This window comes from Micromys minutus, assembly GCF_963924665.1.
Source record: "Micromys minutus genome assembly, chromosome: 13".
In the NCBI taxonomy this organism is placed as follows: domain Eukaryota; kingdom Metazoa; phylum Chordata; class Mammalia; order Rodentia; family Muridae; genus Micromys; species Micromys minutus.
Genome location: NC_137982.1, coordinates 27,146,607 through 27,168,811, shown reverse-complemented (window position 1 = coordinate 27,168,811; position 22,205 = coordinate 27,146,607). Strand labels below are relative to the sequence as shown.

General features: G+C 44.1%; 1 protein-coding gene and 1 pseudogene across 2 annotated transcripts in view; one reads left to right on the top strand and one right to left on the bottom strand.

Annotated features, from left to right (window-relative positions):
* Positions 1-22,205, top strand: part of CACNB4 (calcium voltage-gated channel auxiliary subunit beta 4) — a gene marked incomplete at both ends in the record, with an annotated part of 243,661 nt that overhangs the window by 50,832 nt on the left and 170,624 nt on the right. The window lies entirely within an intron of this gene.
* LOC308428757 (protein NipSnap homolog 3B-like) lies at positions 15,444-16,168 on the bottom strand (annotated as a pseudogene). Its single transcript has one exon. The product of its transcript is annotated as a protein NipSnap homolog 3B-like (transcript).

The window sequence follows — 22,205 nt, the reverse complement described above, 5'->3', positions numbered from 1 at the left end:
CACCATCACCACCACCATCACTACCACCACCACCACCATCACCACCACCATCATCACCACCACCACCACCATCACCACCACCATCACCACCACCACCATCACCACCGCCACCACTAACACCACCACCACCACCACCACCACCACCACCACCATCACCACCGCCACCACTAACACCACCACCACCACCACCACCACCACCACCACCATCATCATCATCAGTGGTCAGCACACTAAGTATGCAATATGGTGTCAGTGTGCCATCTTGTGGCACTGGTTATCATAAATGTTTTGGAGATACAAACTCCCAAATAAGGATTCTAGTCTGGTGGCTCACCCTCCCAGCTCTGCTGAGAATTGAACCTATACCTTTCTATGTGTGAAGCAATTACCGAACTACAACAACCCACCCCTCTCTTAGCTCTTTGGAGACAAGGATTCACTATGTTGCTCAGGCTGGCCTTGAACTTGCAATCTTCTTGGCACTTCCTCCAGGGTATCTTTGTCTTTTAGAAGCTATAGTTCATAGTAGATTCTTTATAGACTTAGGGTAGTCTGTCTAGCATAAGCTGGAGTGTATGGTGCACTGAGTTCGGTCCTGACAGTGAAATTGCTCAGTCTGCAGACTGTGCTCTGGAGGGTCACTTCTGCATCAGATCTGTCCTTCATTACATTTAACATTTCAGTTTCCTGTCAGTGTTCATAATGGAAACCAGGCTCTCGCATAGGCCACATTCCCAGTCCTCAAAAACATTTTGTTGTGATTGAAAGCAGGTGACACAAATATCACCAGCTTCATCGTTTTAGGTGTGTGGCATGGCTGTGTTAACCACATGTGCTTGACTCTGGAACACATCTCTGTGCCTTTTCATTTTGTAAAACTGAAACTCTGAACCCACCGAATTCTTCCTCTCTCCCATCCCCCAGCTCTGGTCAGTCGTTGCTCAGTGTTCTATGTGGTAAGAATTTGGCTGTAGCAGTTAGGGATGTATCTCTGTGGCAGAACCAGTCCATGCCTAGCAGAGACCTGGGTTTGGTCTCCAGTGTGGGGGTGGGGAGCTGCGGCTATGGGGAGAGGAGGTTGGCTGATTTAGGAACCTTATATAGTGTATGCCATTTTTTTGTGACTGGCTTACGTCACTTAGCATAGTATACTCAAGGTTCCATCCACATGGAACCTTCCTTTAAAGGGTTGAGTAATGTTCCACTGCACGTATAAGTAGATGCATGCATGCTTTGTAGCTGGACATGTAGGTGCGTTCACCTCTTGGCTATTGTGAGTAGCGCTACAACAGGCATGGTGTGCTCCTCTCCCTCACCTCTATTCCTGTTGGTATCATTTAGCTCAAACATCTAAATGATTTCATTTATTCTTTTTTTTTAAAGTAGCTACTTTTCAGTATTAACAATTTGTCTAACTAGTTGATTCTTTGTGTGTGAATGTATGCTAACACTTGCCATGGTCTCATGTAGAGGTCAGGAACACTTCTAGTTCTCTTTTTCAACAACGTGGGACCTGTGGGTTGAACTAAGGCTTCCAGGCTTGGTGGCTAGTGACTTTACTCACTGAGTAATTTGCCAGCTGTTGATTTATCCTTGTTTTCAATTCATCAATGGTTGAGGGAAAAAACTTGAGAGAGTTTTCTGTTGATTTGTATTCTGTTGATTGTATTTAGATTGTGGCACATCTAAAAGGATAGTACTAATCCATTTTAGGTACATGTTAATATACTTAGGGCATTTTAAGTATTTCTGTCTGGGACTAAGGAGAAAGGAGTGGGTTGTTTAATAAAGCACTTGCCTCTCATGAGGCATTTGAATATTGTTTATAGTATGGTAGCATTGCTGCTAGACCTTTCTCCCTCACTGGATGTTGGACTTGGTGCTACGCAGAGGTTTAGATTTTCAAGGCTATTGGATTACAAATGAGAGAGGTCTAGAAACTGGAGACGTGTTCAGTCAATAAAAAGGCCACTCCAGTCCACAAGTGCCAACACTTTTGTGTCAGTGTTCCCAGGACTTGCAGCTGTCCTCAAGACTCTCCAAACTGATGTGCTGGCTAAGGAGATGGCTCCACAGTTAAGAGCACTGGCTGCTCCTCGGAGGAGCAGGAATTTAGTTCCTGGCACTAATATGATAGCTCATAGCCACCTATGACTCCAGGTCCAGGGGCTCTAATGCATTCTTCTGGAGACCTGCATACATGCACACACACACACATCCAGACACAACAGGGTTTATTTCATCGACTTGTTTTGTTTGAGACGGTATCTCACATGCTACCTGGGCTGGCCTCTGACTGTCCGCACTCCCCTTGCTTCAGCCCTACTGTGAGCTGAGGTTGCAGGTGTCGGGCTCCCTACTTGACCGTAAAGAGGGGAAGCCAGAGAGGGTCCTTTACTCTTTCTCAAAGACTTGTCCCTGCTCTTAATTCCTCTGCAGTATGACCTCGCCCCTTCACTGCCATCATCACCCCGCCAGATGCCCCTCCCCATGGCTACCCGAAGCACTGTGCTAATTGCTGTCTTCTGGATCCCGGTCAGGGCCGGTCCCCCCCCCCCCCAGGTCTTAGCTGCCCAAAGTGGAAGCATTTATAAGACCTACTTTACAAGATATGACTCCTGTTGGGATTTTCATTTGAAATGAGGTTTAACCGGCTCATCCCTGTGCATCCTGATAGTGTAACAGCCCTGTTGGGAGACAAATAATAATGGGAAGTCAGTCTGCGTCCATTCTGTGCCGAAACCTGGCAGACTTTACTTGGAAGAGAGCTTGTGTCTCTGTAGGTACATATCTCCTTTTTCTCTCTTCCTCTCTTCTTCCATATTTCTGTCCCCTGTCCCCGTTTCTCTCTGCCCCTCTTTATCCCCCCTCCCAACATAAGAAACTGTTGAACTTTAATTCTCACGTGTTAGGAAGCAGGACTTTTAAAAACAGCACGTGGTCCAGACCCGATGAGAAAAAAAAACTGCTGCTCTTGTCTCATAAGCAAGGGATGGGTCTGTTGTCTGAAGATGACAGGTCAGAGAAACTGGAAACATCATGGAAATGGGGGGAGTGATTCTTGCAAAGGGGTGAAAGTTCACATTTCTCTGTCTCACTCAACTTTTCCTAGTTTCCCAACCCTCCTAGAACAAGAGCTAAATGTTCTGTCAAGATTACTGAGAACTTCCTAAGATGAGGAGCATATCCCCCCAACCCAAATTTGGCTCCTTCACCCTTTGAGAAAATGCCTTCTGTGCAGGAGAATTTATAAAAAGATGATCAGCCTGTGTGCCTGCTTCCTTTTTGGAAATGGTATTTATCCAGATCGCAGTGAATCTGCCTCTTGCCTTCCATGGCAGCCGTTGGTAGAGTAGAACCTTCACATGCTACATAGGTGCTGAAGACCAGAGGAGACCTCAGGAGACCTATCTGCAAGGTTGCCAAGCAACTGAGGCTGGAGGTGGAAGGAGAAGCTGTAGGTGTCCTAGCTTCCTGGTCAGGCCTCAATGCCTGCCCTCCTGTATATGGTCATGTTTACAGGGTGGCTAGTCCACAATGCCAAAGGGATGATTTAACCAGGATGCTTGATTTTCATTGGTGAATATATACTGTTCTGCAAAAGTAGTTGTCAGCATTCTCTTCCGTCCAAATCCTTCCTCACTTAGCCTGATCTTTCTGACTTCACATAGAATAAGCCAGGTACCACCTCAAGGCCATCACCCTATCTGTTCCTACAACTTGGTGTGTACCTGGCTGTCTCCTTACGCAGGCCACAGCAGAAGTGCCACCTCAGCAGGGGTGGCTTCTTGTATAAACCAGGTATAAGCAATTCAGTGTGCTATCTACAATTCCAGAAAGTACCTCCGTTGTTCCTTACAAGAGGAGGTTGTAGTGAGTCTCTGGCTGGACCGCAGCCACACAGCTAATGTGTCTGATTTTTCTGATCCACTTCTTGTTTGTATGCAGTGCTGAGCATGGAGCCCAGGGTCTGAAGCATGCTTCTCTACCTGTACTGGCTGCTTCTGTGTCAGCTTGACACAGCTGGAGTTATCACAGAGAAAGGAGCCCCAGCTGAGGAAATGCCTCCATGAGATCCAGCTGTGAGGCATTTTTCTCAACTAGTGATCAAGGAGGGCCCAGCCCATTGTGGGTGGTGCCATCCCTGGGCTGGTAGACCTGGGTTCTATAAGAAATAAAACTGAGCAAGCCATGGGAAGCAAGCCAGTAAGTGACATCTCTCCATGGCCTCTGCATCAGCTCCTGCTTCCTGACCTGCTTGAATTCCGGTCCTGGCTTCCTTTGGTGACAAAGTGTGGAAGTGTAAGCTGAATAAATAAACTTACTTCTTGGTCATGATGTTTTGTGCAGGAATAGAAACCCTGACTAAGACACTACCCTAAGCCCTTCTGTCTCTTCCTCCTCAGTGTTGGAAGACTGAACCAAGGCGATGCCAACAGATTTCCTTTCCCTCAGCTTTGTTTATGAATGTGGGCAATGCTCAGAGAGAAGAAGCGAAACTGGGGTCTGTGTTGGAGTCTGAACTTGTCTCCCACTCCAAGTGTCTCCATCTCTTGATGGAAGGTACTCTATCCTAGTCGAGCTTGCTGTAATGCCACCCCCATCAAGTTCTTGTCATGGTCCCCTTTCCTTGTCCCCCGTCTCTCTGTTAAAGCTCCCTCTGAACCTCCGCACTGTTTCCTCGGGTTCCAGAAGTTCCTTCTATATTGTTGCAAAAAGTAGATTTATTAATGCCTCAAATTCTGTCTGATAACCATGGATTAAAGCTGCACTTCAGCAGCAACAGAAACACCAGAAAGCCTGCATGTTCTACACAATGATCTCTCGGTCAGGGAAGAAAGAAATGAAAGACTTTCTACAAGTCAATGAAAATGAAGGCACAGCATTCGGCAAACTTATGGGACACAGTGAAAGCAGCAGTAAGAGGAGCGCTCATAGCACTGAGTGTCTTCATAAAGAAACTGGAAGGTCCTCATAGTAACTCTTTAGAAGTACAACAAAAGTTCTAGAGAAGAAAACGAAGCTAAGGTCATTCCCATCGAGAGCCTTTTCCATGCCAGGTCTCTGGCGTGTCCTTGAGATGCCCCCACCCCCACTAGCTGGAGATTTCTGTTCATTCTCTTTGCTCTCTGGCCCTCTCTCCTGTCTCTGCCTGATCCTGATCCTGACAACCAGATTTCCCCTCTTCCACCCAGTTCTCTCCCTCTAAGTTTAGCTTCTTTGGGTCTGTGCAGTATAGCATGGGTGTTACCCTACTTTATGGCTAATAATGACTTATAAGTAAGTATATACCATGTGTGTCCTTTTGGGTCTGAGTTAGCTCACTTAGGATGATAATTCTCATCCATTTGCCTGCAAAATTCATGATATCTTTATTTTTAGTAGTGAATAGTACTCCGTTGTATAGATGTACCATGTTTTCTGTATCTATTCTTTAGTTGAGGGAGGTAGGAAAAACCTGGGAGGAATTGGGGGAAAGAAAAACGTGATTAAGATATATAGTGTAAAATTAATTTTAATTAAAAATTGATATTTACAAAGTAAAACTAGTTTTAAAGCTTTAAACACAGATTTTAATCTAGAAGTGGTAATTAATGCCTATAATCCTAGAATCTGAGAGACTGAGGCAGGAGAATTATGGATTGAAGGTCTACCTTTGCTATATGTTAAAACTCTTGTCTCAAAAGCAAAACACCAACCAAACATAAATAAACAAATAAATAAAATCAGCACTGGTTTTTATAAACTTTTTGGTTCTTCAATTTGCAAATTTTCAATACAATAGAAACATTTCTCAGATTGTGTTGCTTTTCAAGGTGTCAACCTACCATTCGAATCATACCTTCAAAACCAAAAGTAAAAAGTATGTTTCTATCTGGACAAGTTTCTCTTTGGGGCTTGTTATAAACCTAGTCATCAAGTACCACAAGTCGAAGGGAAGTTATAACTCTATGAACCAGTTTTGGGGTAGAGTTAAAAATTGTAATATTATACTTAGTGACTATTTTTTCACCTGAAAATAGTTTAGGGGTGTGATCTGCATCACAGAGAACACCCCCTCTTTAAACAGATGATCATTGCACAGTGCCTTTTGAATGTCTCCCCATATCATTAGAACTCCCTCATCCATAACCCTGGACTGGAGAATTTACAGAGCCATTGATGGTGCTAAGGCCAGAGCAAGAGCACCGAGGGAAAGAGGAACAGAGAAGACCAGGATGTGAGTAGGAGACGTAATTCTTCACTAGAGCAGCTCACACCCTTCCTGCGCATGTGGGAAAGGCTTGAGGCCGTTTAACGATTAAGTGAATAAAAATAAACTGATCTGTTGTACTTAATTTATCTGCTGTTAACAAAGCCCAGCTAGCATGTTTGGGCAATCCTTACTCTGCATAAAGCATCCAGGGCCCGATTATGCAGACAGCTGACACTATGGGACCCGTTCCAGTGAAGAAAAGTTGCCAAATCCCTACAAGATGTCTATGCTGATTTAGTTTACAGCAAAGTTTATCAGATAAGATTCCAGGATGACAGAAGAGGCTGGGCCACCCTATAGAGTTGTGTACCCAGGATTCAGAGAGACCAGATAATGCACTGGGGCTAAATGTGCTGTTTGTAAATACATCCGGCTGGCTGTGTGTCTTGATTAAGCTTTGCTGCCCAAAGAGGTACGGGGATAATAAGGAATCCCCTCCAGTCTTGTGAGATCAAATGAACTAATACATGTAAATTAGCCAGGTCAGCGTTGGTTAGTATTGTTTTGCCTCTTTGTTAGCCTTCTGGCAGAAATTAAAAACCTTTCTAGAATTAATAAATTCATTTACCAAGTTACGGTCTCATTTAGCCTGTGCTGGCCTCAGACTCTTTATGCAACCAAGGATGACCTTGAACTTCAGGTCTTCCTGCCTCCATTAAAGACTTATTAAGGTATTAAAATTATGGCCTACTGAGGGGGGAGGGTCCTGCGGATACCCAGACATGGAAGCTTAGCCATCTTACTGACCCATGCGATCCGTTTTAGTAGAACCGTGGTCATGAGTCTCCACAGTTGCCTCCCACTCATCTTTGGTAAGGCCAGGTCTAGTCTGTACTTGCCTGGATATTGGAGGGACCATGCTTGACCTCATCAGAGCCTTAGGAAAGCCATAAAGATGGAAGGCTTGAGTCCCTAGCTTTGCAGAGACATACCACAGAGATTATAGCCTTTTAGGCAGCTGCAGTCCGGTAGAGGGAACAGACTTTATAGAAGAGATATCTATTTTCAAATTATGAATGGTTACTGAAGCATCCTTGTTTTCTTGCCTAATTGCTCCAGGTCTTGTGGATGGACTCTCCTCACCCCAACTGACTTTCTTCTCATTCCCCAGAGGTGTCAGGGGTCTTAGGATAAGTATCCAGGAAGATGAGGAACCCCAGAACAAAGGCTGAGGACACTGGAGAGCTGCTAAGTCCCAGACCACAAAATAAAGCATTGGGCTCCCTGATCTGCCTTCCTCTCTTAGGCTACGGAGTTGGAGGAGACCACTAGGGGTTTCAGTTCAGGTAGCATGGTACCTGTCACAGCAGGAGATCTGAGGAGAGAGACTCTCCCCCTGCTGTGTGCCCCTTCACTCTTGGTGTCAATGTTTCTGGTATCCAGAATGCCTTCTTACCACAACGCTTGCAATTTAATCGTGATTTATCCTCAGACTAATATTCTGTCCTTACCTCTTTCTCCTTGTCATGCATATACTGGTAACTTCCCAAGATTTAGTGACTTGTGATGTGTCCTGTGTAGTAAAGTATGACCAGATATCCTCAGGGTATAGGGGTTTCTCAGGATATAGGACAGGAGATGCTAAAACCCGGACGGTCCTAGGTGTCCCCGGATGGATTGTCATCCCTCCCTAATCCCTTTTCTCCCCAGAAGAAAGTTTCTCAGTAGCCTGCCATTTCTTTATCAATAGGACCCTCTGTCAGTACAATGCAATCCTCTAATCCTGAACACCTCTCCCCTGGACTGCTTACACCAGCCTCCCTAGCCAGAGTCCAAGGAGGCTGGAGGTGACTGAACAAGCCAGCTTTTCTCCTGTTCCACACCCATGCGCCAGTCCCAGAAGGCAGCAGGGTTCAAAGCTGTCTGCAGAAGCCAAAGCGTCTTGAACTCAGTGATTCTTTCTCTGAAATTTCCCCTTATTACATGCCAGCAGTGAGAATCTCAGGCTGCCATGACAAAGTGCTATAGACGGGGTGACTTGTAGAACAGGACTTTCTATATCCTCAGAGCCTAAGACATCCAAGTTCAAAGGGCAGTGGACGCAGAGTCCAGTGAAGGTAAGCTTTCTGGTTGGCAATGTGGCTCTCAAGCTGTCCTCATTTGTTGTAAATACACCAATAGTCCCCCTGGCTATCCTGAGACTATAGGTCTCTGTAGACCAGGCTGGCCTTGAATTTAGAGAGATCCTCCTTCCTCTGCCTCCCAAGTTCTGGGATTAAAGATGTATGCCACAATCGCCTGGCTTGGGTCTAAATTTCTAAGATTCATAAACATTCAGACTGCAGCAGTTTGCATGCTGATGTCTTCCTATATGTCTTCACGTGGTAGGGATGGAAATTTTTAGTCTGTTTCTCTCCTTAGGAGGGTACAAATCCCAAGAGACCCCACCTTTACCCTGCAATTTTAATCCAGACATGCTTTAGATATATCACTACCAAGTACATTGCATTGGAGGCTAGGGCTTTGCATTTGTTACCGTAATTTTGTTGTGACAAACAATTCCTGACAGAAACCACTTACAGAGGAAAGGGTAATTTTAGCTCATTGTTTCCGAGGCTTTCAGTTCCCCCTGGCAGGGAAGGCATGCAGCGTTCATGGTGGTAGAATCACCAAGGAGTGGCTTGTTCACATGGCAACAGAAAGGAAGCAAAATTGAGCTAGATGCGGTTGTAACTTTCTGAGGGCTGTTTCTAGAGAACTAGTTCCACCTCCTAAAGCTTCCCAGCTTTTAAAATTGTGCCACAAGCTGGGGCTCTGGCATTCAAATGATGAGTCTATGGTATAGACCCTATACTGATATTTCAGATTCACCGTAACAGTCGACAGCATGTTGATGTGATGTGAGGTAGCACAAGCCACTATCAGAAGCGTCTTTGCTTTACTGTGACCAACATGGTCGGTCTTTTCGGTCTACTTGTCTGGATGGAAAGTCCCCGGCCACTTGGATTTTTCTTCCTTCAAAGTTATGTAGCTGCAATATCTTCTATGAAACTACTTCGCCAAATCATTCCTTTCATTTCCCTTCACTCGCATTCATATACAATAGGAAGAGCTGGGACATTTTTATGTACTTGTGACTTCTCTGTTGGCACCCACTTGGGTGAACTCCTGCATTTATACATAGACCCCCAAAGACACAGGAGCCAATATGATGCAACTCACAGCAGGGTCTTTATTTGAGCTAGCTCAGGTTTCCCCAACACCTCTCTGTCACGCAGGATGGTTTTGGTGGAGAGAGGAGCCCCAAATGTCTATTGGGGCAAGGCATTATAGTAAGCACCAAGCAGTGAACATATGTGCAGGCATCTACTTGGAAAGCTACTGTGGCCTTTAACATAACTAGCTGGTGCTGGGAGTCAGATCATAAGTTTAATTTCTGCTCTCCTCTGCCTTGGTAGTGGTTAGGCAGGGGGTGGGCTTGTAACCTGTGGGTAGGTTTGTTGGGGAATAACCTGAAGATATTGGTCTTATTGGGGGTGTAACCTGGAGATGCTGGTCTTGCTGGGGGTGTAACCTGGAGACTAGAGCTAGGCTCGGGTTTTGTTGGGGGGCAACTTGGAATCTTATGCTAGATACTAACCTGTTAGTTTACCTGAGTTTAAACTTAGGTCAGGTTCTCTAAATGAAGTCTAAACTTAAAAGATTTGTCATCTCAGAAGCAACTTCTTTGGGGAGCATGTTAGTTTGGGATGCCTGTTAAATGTCCAAGTTGGATATGAGAGCCTAGAGTTCTTGGGGGAATATTTAAGCTGAACATACAAAGTCCCCCTTTCTTTTGGAGATACAAGCAGATATCTGCATCCAGTTCTGCAGCATACATTATATATACTATGCTTTTCTTATGCATAGATAACTACAATATTTAATTGTTATTATTATATTATTATAAATTAGTTCTAATGAACTAACAATTGGATTTGGTAATACAATTGGACATGTATAATATGCTATAATAAAATCACCAGGGGCTGGAGAAATGGCTCAGTGGCTAAGAGCACTAACTGCTCTTCCAGAGGTCCTGAGTTCCCAGCAACCACATGGTGGCTCACAACCATCTGTAATGGGATCTGATGCCCTCTTATGGTGTGTCTGAAGACAGCTACAGTGTGCTCATACAACTAAAATAAACAAATCTTTAAAAACATAAATAAAATCACCAAAGTCTTGTGTGTTAAGATCATTTTTGTTAAATAAAACATGGATTTCTTTCCTTCTGCTATCAGGTCTCCTCCCAACTTCACTGCTATCAAGCTACACAAGAGCGTTAATCATCCGGAGAAACGTCACTCCAGTAGGCAAGGAAACAATAGGAAAATGCCAGGGGCACCATGAATGGATGCTCAGCGCACTATTCAGGAGAGCCAGCAGGGTTGAGCCGGGATGCCCACAGCAGTGATGATAATAATGCTCGCCACATGCTTGCCCTTTCCCCTCCTCATTGTCCCCACCCTTCCTCTCGATTCAGTCTTTCCATTTTGCAACAGAAACTTCTTTAAGCGGCAGGGCCGGATTCTGTTTCCCAGAGTGTTGATGGATGGAGAGCTGAGGGAGGGGCGGCCCAGCGCGCAGAGTGGCCATCCTCACCCAAGGTCAGAATCACAGTGAGAGGCAGCGTACTAGCTCACTCATCTCCAGGCCCTTTGGAGTTTGATTGAAGCGAGACCCCTTGGGAGTGGCTCCTGGCATCACTCTCCTGGGTAAGGATAGGAGTCATTTTGCATGGAGAACCACTGGTTTGGAGACAGGGGAGGCAAAGGCCAAGCGATGGAGACTAACCAGCGCCAGAAAAGGAAGAAGAGGAACCTGGAGTCCAAAGGGAAAAATCATGTCAGATGCTGTCAGTGGGTCAAGCTAGAGATTCAGCAGTGACTAAAAAAAAAATCACTTTATTTTAATTAGTATTAGTATTAGTAATGTTATGGGGTCCACTTGCACTCAACACCAAACACCAAGTCAGTGCAGATAATTTATTGTAATTAAGTTGCTTCTGATTGATCAGGCCCACAGAACAGACTCAAAAGCTGAACTGAGGCCCCGCCCCCCTGCACACACTAAAATGTTACAGAGCTTTTAAACCGGAAAACCACAAACACCGATGCTAAGTTACAGTTACAGGTTTCCATGGATCAGAATCCAGGGGCAGGGACTATCCTAGGGACATTTCTTTGTATTCTACTCATTCTGTTGTCATCAACAGGCTTGTTCAACTGCTGGGGAGGGGGGTGACTTACTCAGCATTCATGCATCGATGTGCCATTCATGGAGGTCTTGGGAACTTAAACTGTGTTTGACACCTATTGAAAATGGAGGTTTTATTCAAAATGGCTTCAGCTTGGTTCCTTCTTACAGTAATTAGTATTAGAATTAGAATGATCTGAGACAGGGTTTCTCTGTGTAGCCCTGGCTGTCTTGGAACTTGCTCTGTAGACCAGGCTGGCCTTGAACCCACAGAGATCTCCCTGCCTCTGCTTCCCAAGTGCTGGGATTAAAGGCTTGCATGACCACTGCCCCGGAATTTTTTAAAAATTATTTTTTAACATGATTTTTTTTGAGAATCTCATCTATAAATACTGCATTCATATCATTTCTACCCTCCTCTGTCTTCTTCCATGTCCTCCCACTCCCTAAATTCCTGCTCCTGTCTTCTTTAATTGTCATTCTTGCATATGTACACACAAATACAACCTGCTGAGCTCTTTTAGTGTTGCTGTGTGTACACGCCTTTAGGGCTGACCACTTAGGATTAGCTAACCTCTAAAGGGCTGATCCCTGGAGAAGACAGGTTCTCTCTCTTTTAGCAGCCATTACTAACTGTCTGTGCTTTTTGTCTATGGGTAGGGACTTGTGAGATTTACCCCACCCATGTAATGTCAACTTGTGTTGCCTTGCTTAGGGGACTATATTGATATTTCATGGGTGTAGCTTCCTTGCCACATATAGAGAACCTTATCTCTTAGCAGACATCACAGTTCTTTGATAATCTTTCTGCCCCCTCTTCCTAAGCTTTAGGGGTTGTGTTGCGTATTTATCAAATGGGGTGGCTACCTCACTGTCAACTGAGCTCTGCATTGGACCTGTTCTGGTTTCCTGTGATGGCGTCCGTTGTGAAAGGAAGCTTCTTTGATGCAGGGTGTGAGCTACAGCTATTTTTGGGATCAGTGAATTTAAGCACCCTGACCACAGCGTGTTTTTTCGAGGTCAACAGTGACCTCAGAAACAAAACAGTTTAGTGGGGGAAAGTGAGCAGAAGTTGAAAAATGGAAAGACTGAAGTTGGCATCTGTCAACGTCAGCAACGGAGGATGGAGAAATGGAACAGTGGCTGGAGGCAGAAGTCAGACCGGGAGATGGCTTTGCCCAGTGAAGAGAGAACTCTGAGGACTCAGAGAACTGGCCAGTGTTAGTATGGGGCTGGCCTAGGGGGCTTATGGCACTGCAAAAGGCAGTATTAACATCCTTGAGGACCACAGCCCAGCTGTAGAGATTCCCAGTGGTTCTCAGCTTCCTTAGGCTAACAGCCCTTTATGTTGTGGTGACCCCTAGCCATAAAACAATTTTTGCTGCTACTTTCTATCTGCAATTTTGCTATTGTCATGACTTGTCGGGACCCACAGGTTGAGAACGACTGTGATAGCCGAAGGAAGCGCTCACGAACATGAGCAGTGGGCTGCAATGCTCCTGTCTCATTCAGAGGTGGGTCTTGTGTCTGTGAGCTGCAAGTCTTCCTGTAGCGTCCTAGCTCTTCACACACGCTCACATCTCTCACCCCGCTTAGACACATGCTGTTTAATATAAATAGAAACAAAAAGCAAATGCACATACACAAGTCCATTTTCCCCCCAAGAGGAGGACCTCCGAGTCAAGGCTGAATGTGCTCTGAAATTCTGCCCAAAGCCACACGGGGGCGCCATTCCTTTATAAGTGAGGTGCTGTGCCTCTCATTCCAAGGACTCTGGAATTGGTGTAGTCATTTGACATTTGACTCCCATGGAATCTTCCTTCTCTTTTTAAACCGAAAGTTCTTGCGTCGTGATAATGAAGTAATTTGGGCAGCTGACAGAGTATTTGAAACGCGATGGTTCCTTCCTTTTTAGTGTGATCTGACCAGGGAGGGATCACTCATTTTGATAGCCTCTTCCTGTGCAGTTATAAGAAAGCAATCAATCTTTTCCTGTCTGCTCTGTGTAGGACAGAGTAGGCTGGCGATGCGTGCTGCAGGCTAGTGGTTAATCCAACTCTGCGCTCGTAGCTCGAATACAGTATGTGGAAATAGATCTGAAAGGATGCGGAAGTAACCTCTCTGTCTTCCTCCTTACCCCTTCATTCTTTGTTTCTCGGGTCTCAACTCCGACACGTGCACAGTTCAGCATTCTATGACACGAAAGACAAATATGCAGGTTTTTGTTCATGTTTCTGGTGCATGATGTATCTCTGTATGTATATATGTGTGCCCACATGTGTGTAGGTTCGAATACCCATGTAAAGGCTAGGGATTGATGTTGGTATCTTTCTCAATTGCTTTTCCTCCTCCCCCTCCTTCCCTTCTCTTCCCCCCCTTGTCACCTCCTTTTTCTTCACCTGAGACAAGGTCTTTCACTGAACCTGTTCCTCACTATTTTGACTAGATTAGCTAGCCAGTGAGCTTGGACGGTCTGCCTGTCTGTCTTTATCTCCCGACCCCCAGCCCTGTACTGCAGTTGAAGGTGCTTCCTACTACACCTGGCTTTGCAGCGGGTGCTGGGGATCTGAATCCTACCCACTGACCCATCTCTCTAGCCCAAGGGCTTTTGGATAAAGCTCTCTGCCTTCAGAAAAGGCATCAGACTTTATGGGAATCAAAAGGGAGGTTTGTGAGATAGGGTGAGGTTAGGAGAGAAGCAGAATTTACTGGTCCAACAGGGTAGCCACTGTTGGCTAAAGAGCTTCACCAAAATGACTAGTTAGCAATGGGTTCAGACATCTAGTTTTGCAAGCCTTGAATGAATGATGTATGCTATATTGACATAGTCATATGATGACATGCTTGTGAGGAAAGATGAAGGGCTTTGTGTCATAGTTCATGAGAATGCCAAGTAAACAAGCAAAGCTAAAGCACTATATAGTATGTATGTATACATATACATATATGTGTGTGTGTGTGTGTGTGTGTGTGTGTGTGTGTAGGGGGTATGCAATAAGAAGCCATGGTGCTGTCTGTGTAAAAGCTTTATGGAAGCTGCTTAGCTGTGGAAGAAACAGGAGAGGAAAAACATTGTTGCCAAACTAGACATATTGACTTTCTTCATAGTTCCTCGTACTTCTGAATATCAGCCACCACCATGAGAAATAGCTATGTGTACCTCTAGGACAAAGATAGAACTTAGCTTCATGTTCAGACCTCAGCTGTCTGGCTTCCTGGTGAAATTTATTCTCCAAAAAGCTTTTAAAGGTAACTTTTGACATTAATATGAACCTTGTACTACCATTCTCACAGTGGCCCATTGTCTAATATATATATATATATATATATATATTATATAATTATCACTTTATAGATAATTATATATATACTCCAAACTCACTTTAGTTTTGGTTTTCTTGAACATCTTCAACTTTTTAAACTACATTGTCAGAAAGTAGAAGCTTAAACAACCTCAAAACAGCACTGAACTCCTTGCCGGTGACCACTTGTTGCTCAGTGACTGCAGTTGTGGGCTTTGAGGTCGACCAGCACTCCAGCTCTGGCCAGTACAGAGAGCCTCCTCCTGGCTGCCTTTTGGAAGACAGTCTCCTATCTGTCTTTGGTTTAAGATGTAGAATTCTTTCTTTTTTTCTTCCTTTTCTTTTTTTGTAAAAGGCAGATAATGTATTTATTTAATTTACAAATATTTTGAGGGAAAAATTTTAAATCACTTTTTTAATATGAGACTAAGTCATAAAATCACAGAAGACAAGATATTGTGGGACAATAAAGTACCAGGGCATGGAGTAAGAAGACACTTTCTGACATCCAGTAGAGATGAAAATGAACAGAAATATTTCCAGAGCAACTGGTGGTAAATGAACCGCGCAGCCTTAAAAATGCAGAGGGCACGGCGTGGAAGCTCAGCGTCTCCTGCGACAACAAACGGCCATTATCTCAGAGAAAGGAGGTCCCCGCTGTAGACACATCTCACCTCTGACTGGGATGCTCCGTGATAGGTAGGAAACTACCTCAATGGTGAAAACGATGCTGGAACCAGGAACATATTCTGTGAAATTCTAGGTAACTGACACTTCCTGGACAGCAGTTTCCACTCCAAGATCCTTAGAAGACTCAGTCTCCCAGCTTCTCGGCTGTCTGCGCTCTTATTCCACCAGAGAACATGAACTCTGCTGACGGCTCCATATTCAGTGTGGAAAACATCAGCTAGTGTAGAGTAGCCATACTCAACATGGGCACCCCAAGATTAAGTAATTGAATGTGTTACCCCGTAGTGCTGGGCCACCAGGCTTCATCTGAAAGGGAGCCGGTTCATAGACTCCACCCATAGGAAGCATTACTATTTTACACTATGGAATATTGTGTAAAATTTCAGTGAAAGCCAGATTTGGAATGAGGAATCATTCTCACCATTCCTTATCATTGGCCAAGGCTTTTTGGTTTGCAGTTTGGTGAGCAAAATTATCATACTTCCAAATATGGACTATGCTGTTCTGCCTCCAAATTCTAGGGTTCAATATCCAACCATTTCGGAGTGAGCTGTCCGAAGGTGACACTTCCCTTAAAAATTTCCAGGAACTCATTTGTCTTTGAGGGCTTGAGGAAATAGGTTTGGAATTTATATAATGTCCCATTGCTTTGTCTGGGGCCTGTAGCAAAAGGTGAACATACTTGAGGCACCAGAGCCTGCAGGGCCAGCGCTGATCTCAGGCTGCTTTGGAGCGTGAGCATGGTGCAGCCTAGAGCATGCAGAAAGCAAGGTGCAGAATTCTTAGCTCTCCCTCCAGCACCATGTCTGCCTGCATGATGGATGCCCTGCTTCCCACCAGGATGATAATGGACTGAACCTCTGCAAGTGTAAGCCAGCTCCAATTAAATGTTTGCCTTTAGAAGAGTTGCCTTGGAGATGGGGTTCGTTACCTCAATAAAGCCCTGACTAAGACATCAATGGGACTGTGAAAACTGGGGCATTGATAGTCCAAGAATCCACATAAATGCTAGATGTGTGAGATGTCCAGCCTGTAACTCTCAGAAGCTGGAGCCCATGGATCCCCAGATGCAGCTGGCTATCAAGAGTAGCCATATCTGCAAGCTGTGTTTGTTTGATAGACCTTGCCTCAGTGAAGAATTCTAGAAAACAATCGAACCAGTGTCAACCCTGAGCTCCACATGCATGTGCACTCAAATGCACACATGTAGGTGCACCCCTTCCATCTAAACTCCCACACATAAGACATAAGTATATACATACATGCAGCACCCCAAATTGGGGGTAAAAAGGAGGTTTTTTTTGGTTTTATTTATATAGGGTGCGATTGCTTTGAAAAGTAAATTGTGGGGCTGCTGAGAAGTCAGTAAGCTGACGCTATGCAATCTGAGGGTCTGAGTCTGAGTCTCCAGCCCCTACTATAAAAGCTTAGACATGGTAGTTTGTGCTCATAAACCCAGAACGGAGGAGGCCAAGACAGGTAGATCCCTGAACTTCACAGACTCAGCCATGCTAACTGATTGATGTGCTCCAGGTTCAATGGGAGACCCTGCCTCCAAAAATCAGGTGGGGAGCAATAGAGAAAAGCAACTGAGTTTGATATTTGGCTTCTCTGTGCACGCATGTGTGTGTGTGTGCATACACACACACACACACACACACACACACACACACACACACACACGAAAAAAAAAATGAAACTATAGTCAGGTATAGTGGTACACACTTGTTATCTAATCCTAGCATTCTGAAGGTCAATGTGAGAGAATTACCACAAGTTTAAGGCCATAGTGGTTTACTGAAGAGTTGAGCCCGGAAGGACTACCTAGTGAGACTCTGCTTCAGAAAACAAAAAAGAAAACAAATTCAGACATAAAAGGAAAGAAAGTAATTGCATTTTAAATGAACATTTCAAGGCATGTACATAATGGGTAATGAACAGATTAGGGGAATTGATGTCTAGCACCTCAAATATTTATCGTTTGTGTTGAGAACATTCAAATACCTCTCCATTATCTATTTTGGAAATATAAAAATAATTGTTGCTCATTGATAATCACACTTCTTGTCCAACTTACTAAAATCAAAGGTTTTTAGAAAAATTATCACACTAGACGCACATGATAATCCTGATTGTGGGTTTTTTTTTGTTTGTTTGGTTGGTTTGAACTTTACATTTGGCCCAGTACTCCGTCCCTTTGTGTCCAGCAGACACTGCTTGCCTTCTTTGTCCATGTTGGTTTCACATCCTCAACCTGTTTTCTCTGACGGCCCTGGACTGTTGTGAGCTTCATCTCTGCCCTGAGCTCAGTGTGACAAATGCTGAACGCAAACGGGGAACACGTGGGCTTATTGACAAGAGCCCAGTCGGCAGGAGCCATTTGTGTGGTACATATTTATTTGAAGATGATGTGGAGGTGGTTGGAGGGGATAAGATTCAAGTCATAAGCAGAGTGGCTGAGTTCAAGGAGGAGCTCAGGGCCAGCCTGGACCACACAGTAAGACTGTTGGGAGGAGAAAGAGGAAGAGGACATTGTTTTAAGCATTATTTTCGAGGCAAGTGACAGATGGAGGAGGAAGATTAAATGTGTACATTTATATGAGATCGGACACCTGCACGTTCAGGTTTTACCTCCACTATTTTAGATGGCATAATCCTTGGCTGTCTTCTAGGTGTACTTAAATGTTTAGCTGTGCCACCAGCCTTTGTGTTCTTGTGCTTGTATCTCTTCTTGTCATCAGTAACCTAATCCATAGCCAGAAATCAGAACAAATCCCATCAACTGCCTTCCTCCAGTCAGAGCCTATGGAGGGGGACTGTCCACTTTGTTCTCTCATATTCATTTCACTTCTCAGACAAGAACGGTTGGCTTCGTGCCCGTCACCCCACACCAAGATGCTCTCTGAGAAGTCTTCGTGACTCACTGCCAAATCCTGACTTCATAGAATGTTCCTATCGGAAGCATCTTGTCTTTCTGAGAATGCTCCTTACCTTGGCTTCTTGAATGGGTTCCAGCCTTTCTTACTACATCTTCTGGTTCCTTGTTAACATGGCTTTTGTTAGAGTTCTTTGTGGTTCTGACTTGATCACATTTTTCTCTCTGTATTTTCTTTGGATAACTCCCAACTCATCATTTTTTTTTTTAATTTTAGTTTTTGAGATGTTTTTAGAAGGTCACTGGTAAAGTAGTCTGTCAAATGTCACCATCCGTGGAGTGACAGCTTCTCAGTCACTCCAAAGTATCCTTCAGAATGGGAGCATCCACTCTTGAGTAGGCTTTTGTTCGATAGCTGTCAGTTTGTGAGGAATGTTGTAACTATTGTAGAAACCATCAACTAAGACCAGTCGGTGGGTGTTTCTATTTCACTGGCCAGATTTCATCTCATTACTGTACCTCCCTTTCCACATATTGCCTAAAGAGCTTTTTAAAAAAAAAAAAGTTAAACAGATGCAAGATTTCTCAACCATCGTTCTGGATGAAGTTTAGAGCCTCATTAGTGAACTGACTTTTAAGCTATTTCCTTATTACTGCTGGCCTAGACTCATTGGATAGGCTTCTGTTTCCTTTAGTTTTGTGCATATGTTATGGCTTAACTTTTTTGTTTAGTATTAGTTTCTCCATCATTGGAACAAGGAAAAAAAATCACCAGAAGCAAGAAGAACATTTACAACAGGGGCTGGAGCGATGATTCGAGAGTACTTCCTTCTCTTCCAGAAGACCCTGATTCAGTTTCCAGCACCCACACGTCATTCACGACCACCTATATCTCCAGTTCCAAGAAACCCAGTGGCTTCTTCTGACAGTCTCAGGTTCCTGTGTGTATATGGTGAACATACATACTCTCATAACCCCCCATAAATTAAATAAATGAAAAAGTTAAAGAATACTCAGCCTATTGGGAGGTTATAACCACAAAGCTTCTTTATACCCTCTCTTCGCATTGTCTTGGCATAGCATAGTGTCTGCCCTTGGGATTTGCCCAGTTCTTATGTGGGCATCAAATCTGGGAGAACTCCTCAAAGAGGAAGAAGTAGGATTACCCTATAGATCTCACCAGATCCCCAAAGAAGATAGAAATGCTGGGATGTTTCTTAGTTAAACCATCATGACCCTGACTCTCAGTAGGGAGAGGCTCCTCTCCTGAAGGTCAGAGCCTATGGCAAACATGGCAGACCCAGAACACTAGGTGTGACATGAGACAGAAGTTGGTGCCATGGGTTGTAAATCCTCAAACTGGAGACATAAAAATACAATGATTTTCTCCTGTATCTGTTAGAGCTTTATTTATCTCCTAGACCCTCTGTGTCCCCTCAGCCCTGTAACTGATTCTCAAACTAATCCTTGGTCAGGATTTTCACATCTGGGTCCTGTTTGCTTCTATCACAGCACGATATGCATCATTGACATTTCCAGAATATAAGTAAGAGAAGAGAGGGAAGCTCCCAAGCTTATTGAGGAACACAGCATTTTATACATGGATGTGTATGCACATACATGTGTAAATATGTGGTGGGCACATAGCCACTTACCATAACCTCCTTTTTAAAATTGTCCTTCTATTCCTTTTTGTTTGGAGAGACACTATCATCTGTCATACTATCAAAAACTCTTTGTTCATTTGTGTATTTTTCTACTACTCATCCTTGCAGAGGTTCGCTGATGCATTTATTTATCCATTCATCTGTCCACCCATCTGTCCATCCTTACTTGCTTCCTCACAGGTGGGTCCATTCATACACACACCTATCCATACACACACTCATCCATACACACCCATGCATACACACACTCATCCATACACATAGCCATCATACACACAGCCATTCATATACACACCCAGCCATTCATATACACACCCATCCATATACACACTCATACATACACACACCCATCCATACACACACTGTCCATACACACACCCATCCTCACACACACCCATCCAAACATACACCCATCCATACACACACCCATCCATATATACACCCATCCATACACACACTCATCCATACACACTCATCCATACACACACTCATCCATATACACACCCATCCAGACACACACCCATCCATACACACACCCATCCATACACACACCCATCCATACACACACCCATCCATATATACACCCAATCCATACACAACCCATCCATACACACCCATCCATACACACACCCATCCATGCACACACTCATCCATACACACACTCATCCATGCACACACTCACCCATACACAACCCATCCATACACACACTCATCCATATACACACTTATCCATATACACACCCATCCAGACACACACCCATCCACACACATACCCGTCCTTACATACACTCATCCATATACACACTCATTCATACACACACTCATCCATACACATATCCATCCATACATACACACCCATCTATACACAACCCATCCATACACAACCCATACACACACACACCCATCCATACACACACCCATCCACACACCCTTGGAATTCTTCTAGCCCATTCCTGCTTTGTTTATTTGTTTGTTTGAGACAGTGTTTCCCTGTGGAGCCTTGGCTGCTGTCCTGGAATTCTTTCTGTAGTCCAGGCTGGCCTCAAACTCACAAAGATCTTCTTGCCTTTGCCTCACGAGTGCTGGGATCAAAGGCATGTACCTCCATACATGGCCTCTATATTCCTACTTCTGAGCTCCCTCATTTTCGGTTATTCTAAATGGGAAGTTATCTCAAATATGTGTGTGTTTATATGCATGTGTATATATATTCACATACATATATTTTATATAATAGATAGTAAATATCTATTATATATATATATTAAGCATATATATTATATATATTTAGCATGTCTGAAAAATAGCCTTTCTCTCAGGTATGTGGAGGTCTATGGCCTCAGCCTTGTTGCCCACAGGTCTCAGAGTTGCTTTGGCTCCTGTACTCTAACTGTTTCTTCTCCTTCTGCTCCCCCTCCCTTCATCCATCACAAGTCCCGTTGTTCCCTAGTCTTAAGCCACCTGGAAAACCAGATGACCATAGGAAAACATGTGGAATGAGAGGGCTCTGGTCCGAGGTCTGGGGAGAGCCCTGAGGCATAAAATACAACAGGTTTATTGTTTCTAAAGTTTCATTTATTTATTTATTATTTATTTATTTGTTTATTTATTTATTTATCTCATCTGAGCCTGACTGAAATTTCTGCCAGCCACAAATGCTCTGGATGGAAGTGTCTCACTCTTCTAATTTCGGAATGTTTGCTTGTTCGTGATGAGACATCATTGTGAGGGGACCGAAGTCTAAACACTGAATTTATCCATGATTTGTGTGTGGCTGTGTACACCTGTTATACACAGCCTGTGGGTGACTTTATTCAGTGTTTGTGGTGTGCCCGAATTTTCACAACAACGCACAATTTGAAGTGATTCTTTTCACTTTGGAATCAGGATGTGGAATTCCCACTTGTGATGATATGTTGGTGTCTCAGGATTTTCGTGGCCATGGCAGAACACCATGGCCGAGAGCAACTTGGGAAGAGCTTTGTGCAGGTTACACTTCCACACCTCAGTCCATCATTAAGGAAAGTTAGAGCAGGAATGAATTCAAAGGCTGTGGAGGGGTACTACAGACTGGTTTACTCTCTATGGCTTGCTCAGCCTGCTTTCTTCCACCATCCTGGACCACCTGCCCCACTGCTGTGAGATAGGCTTACCTACATCAATCACCAATCAAGAAATTGTACCCACAGGTCACTCTGGTGTGGACATTCTCAGTTGAGGTGTCTTCTTCCAAAATG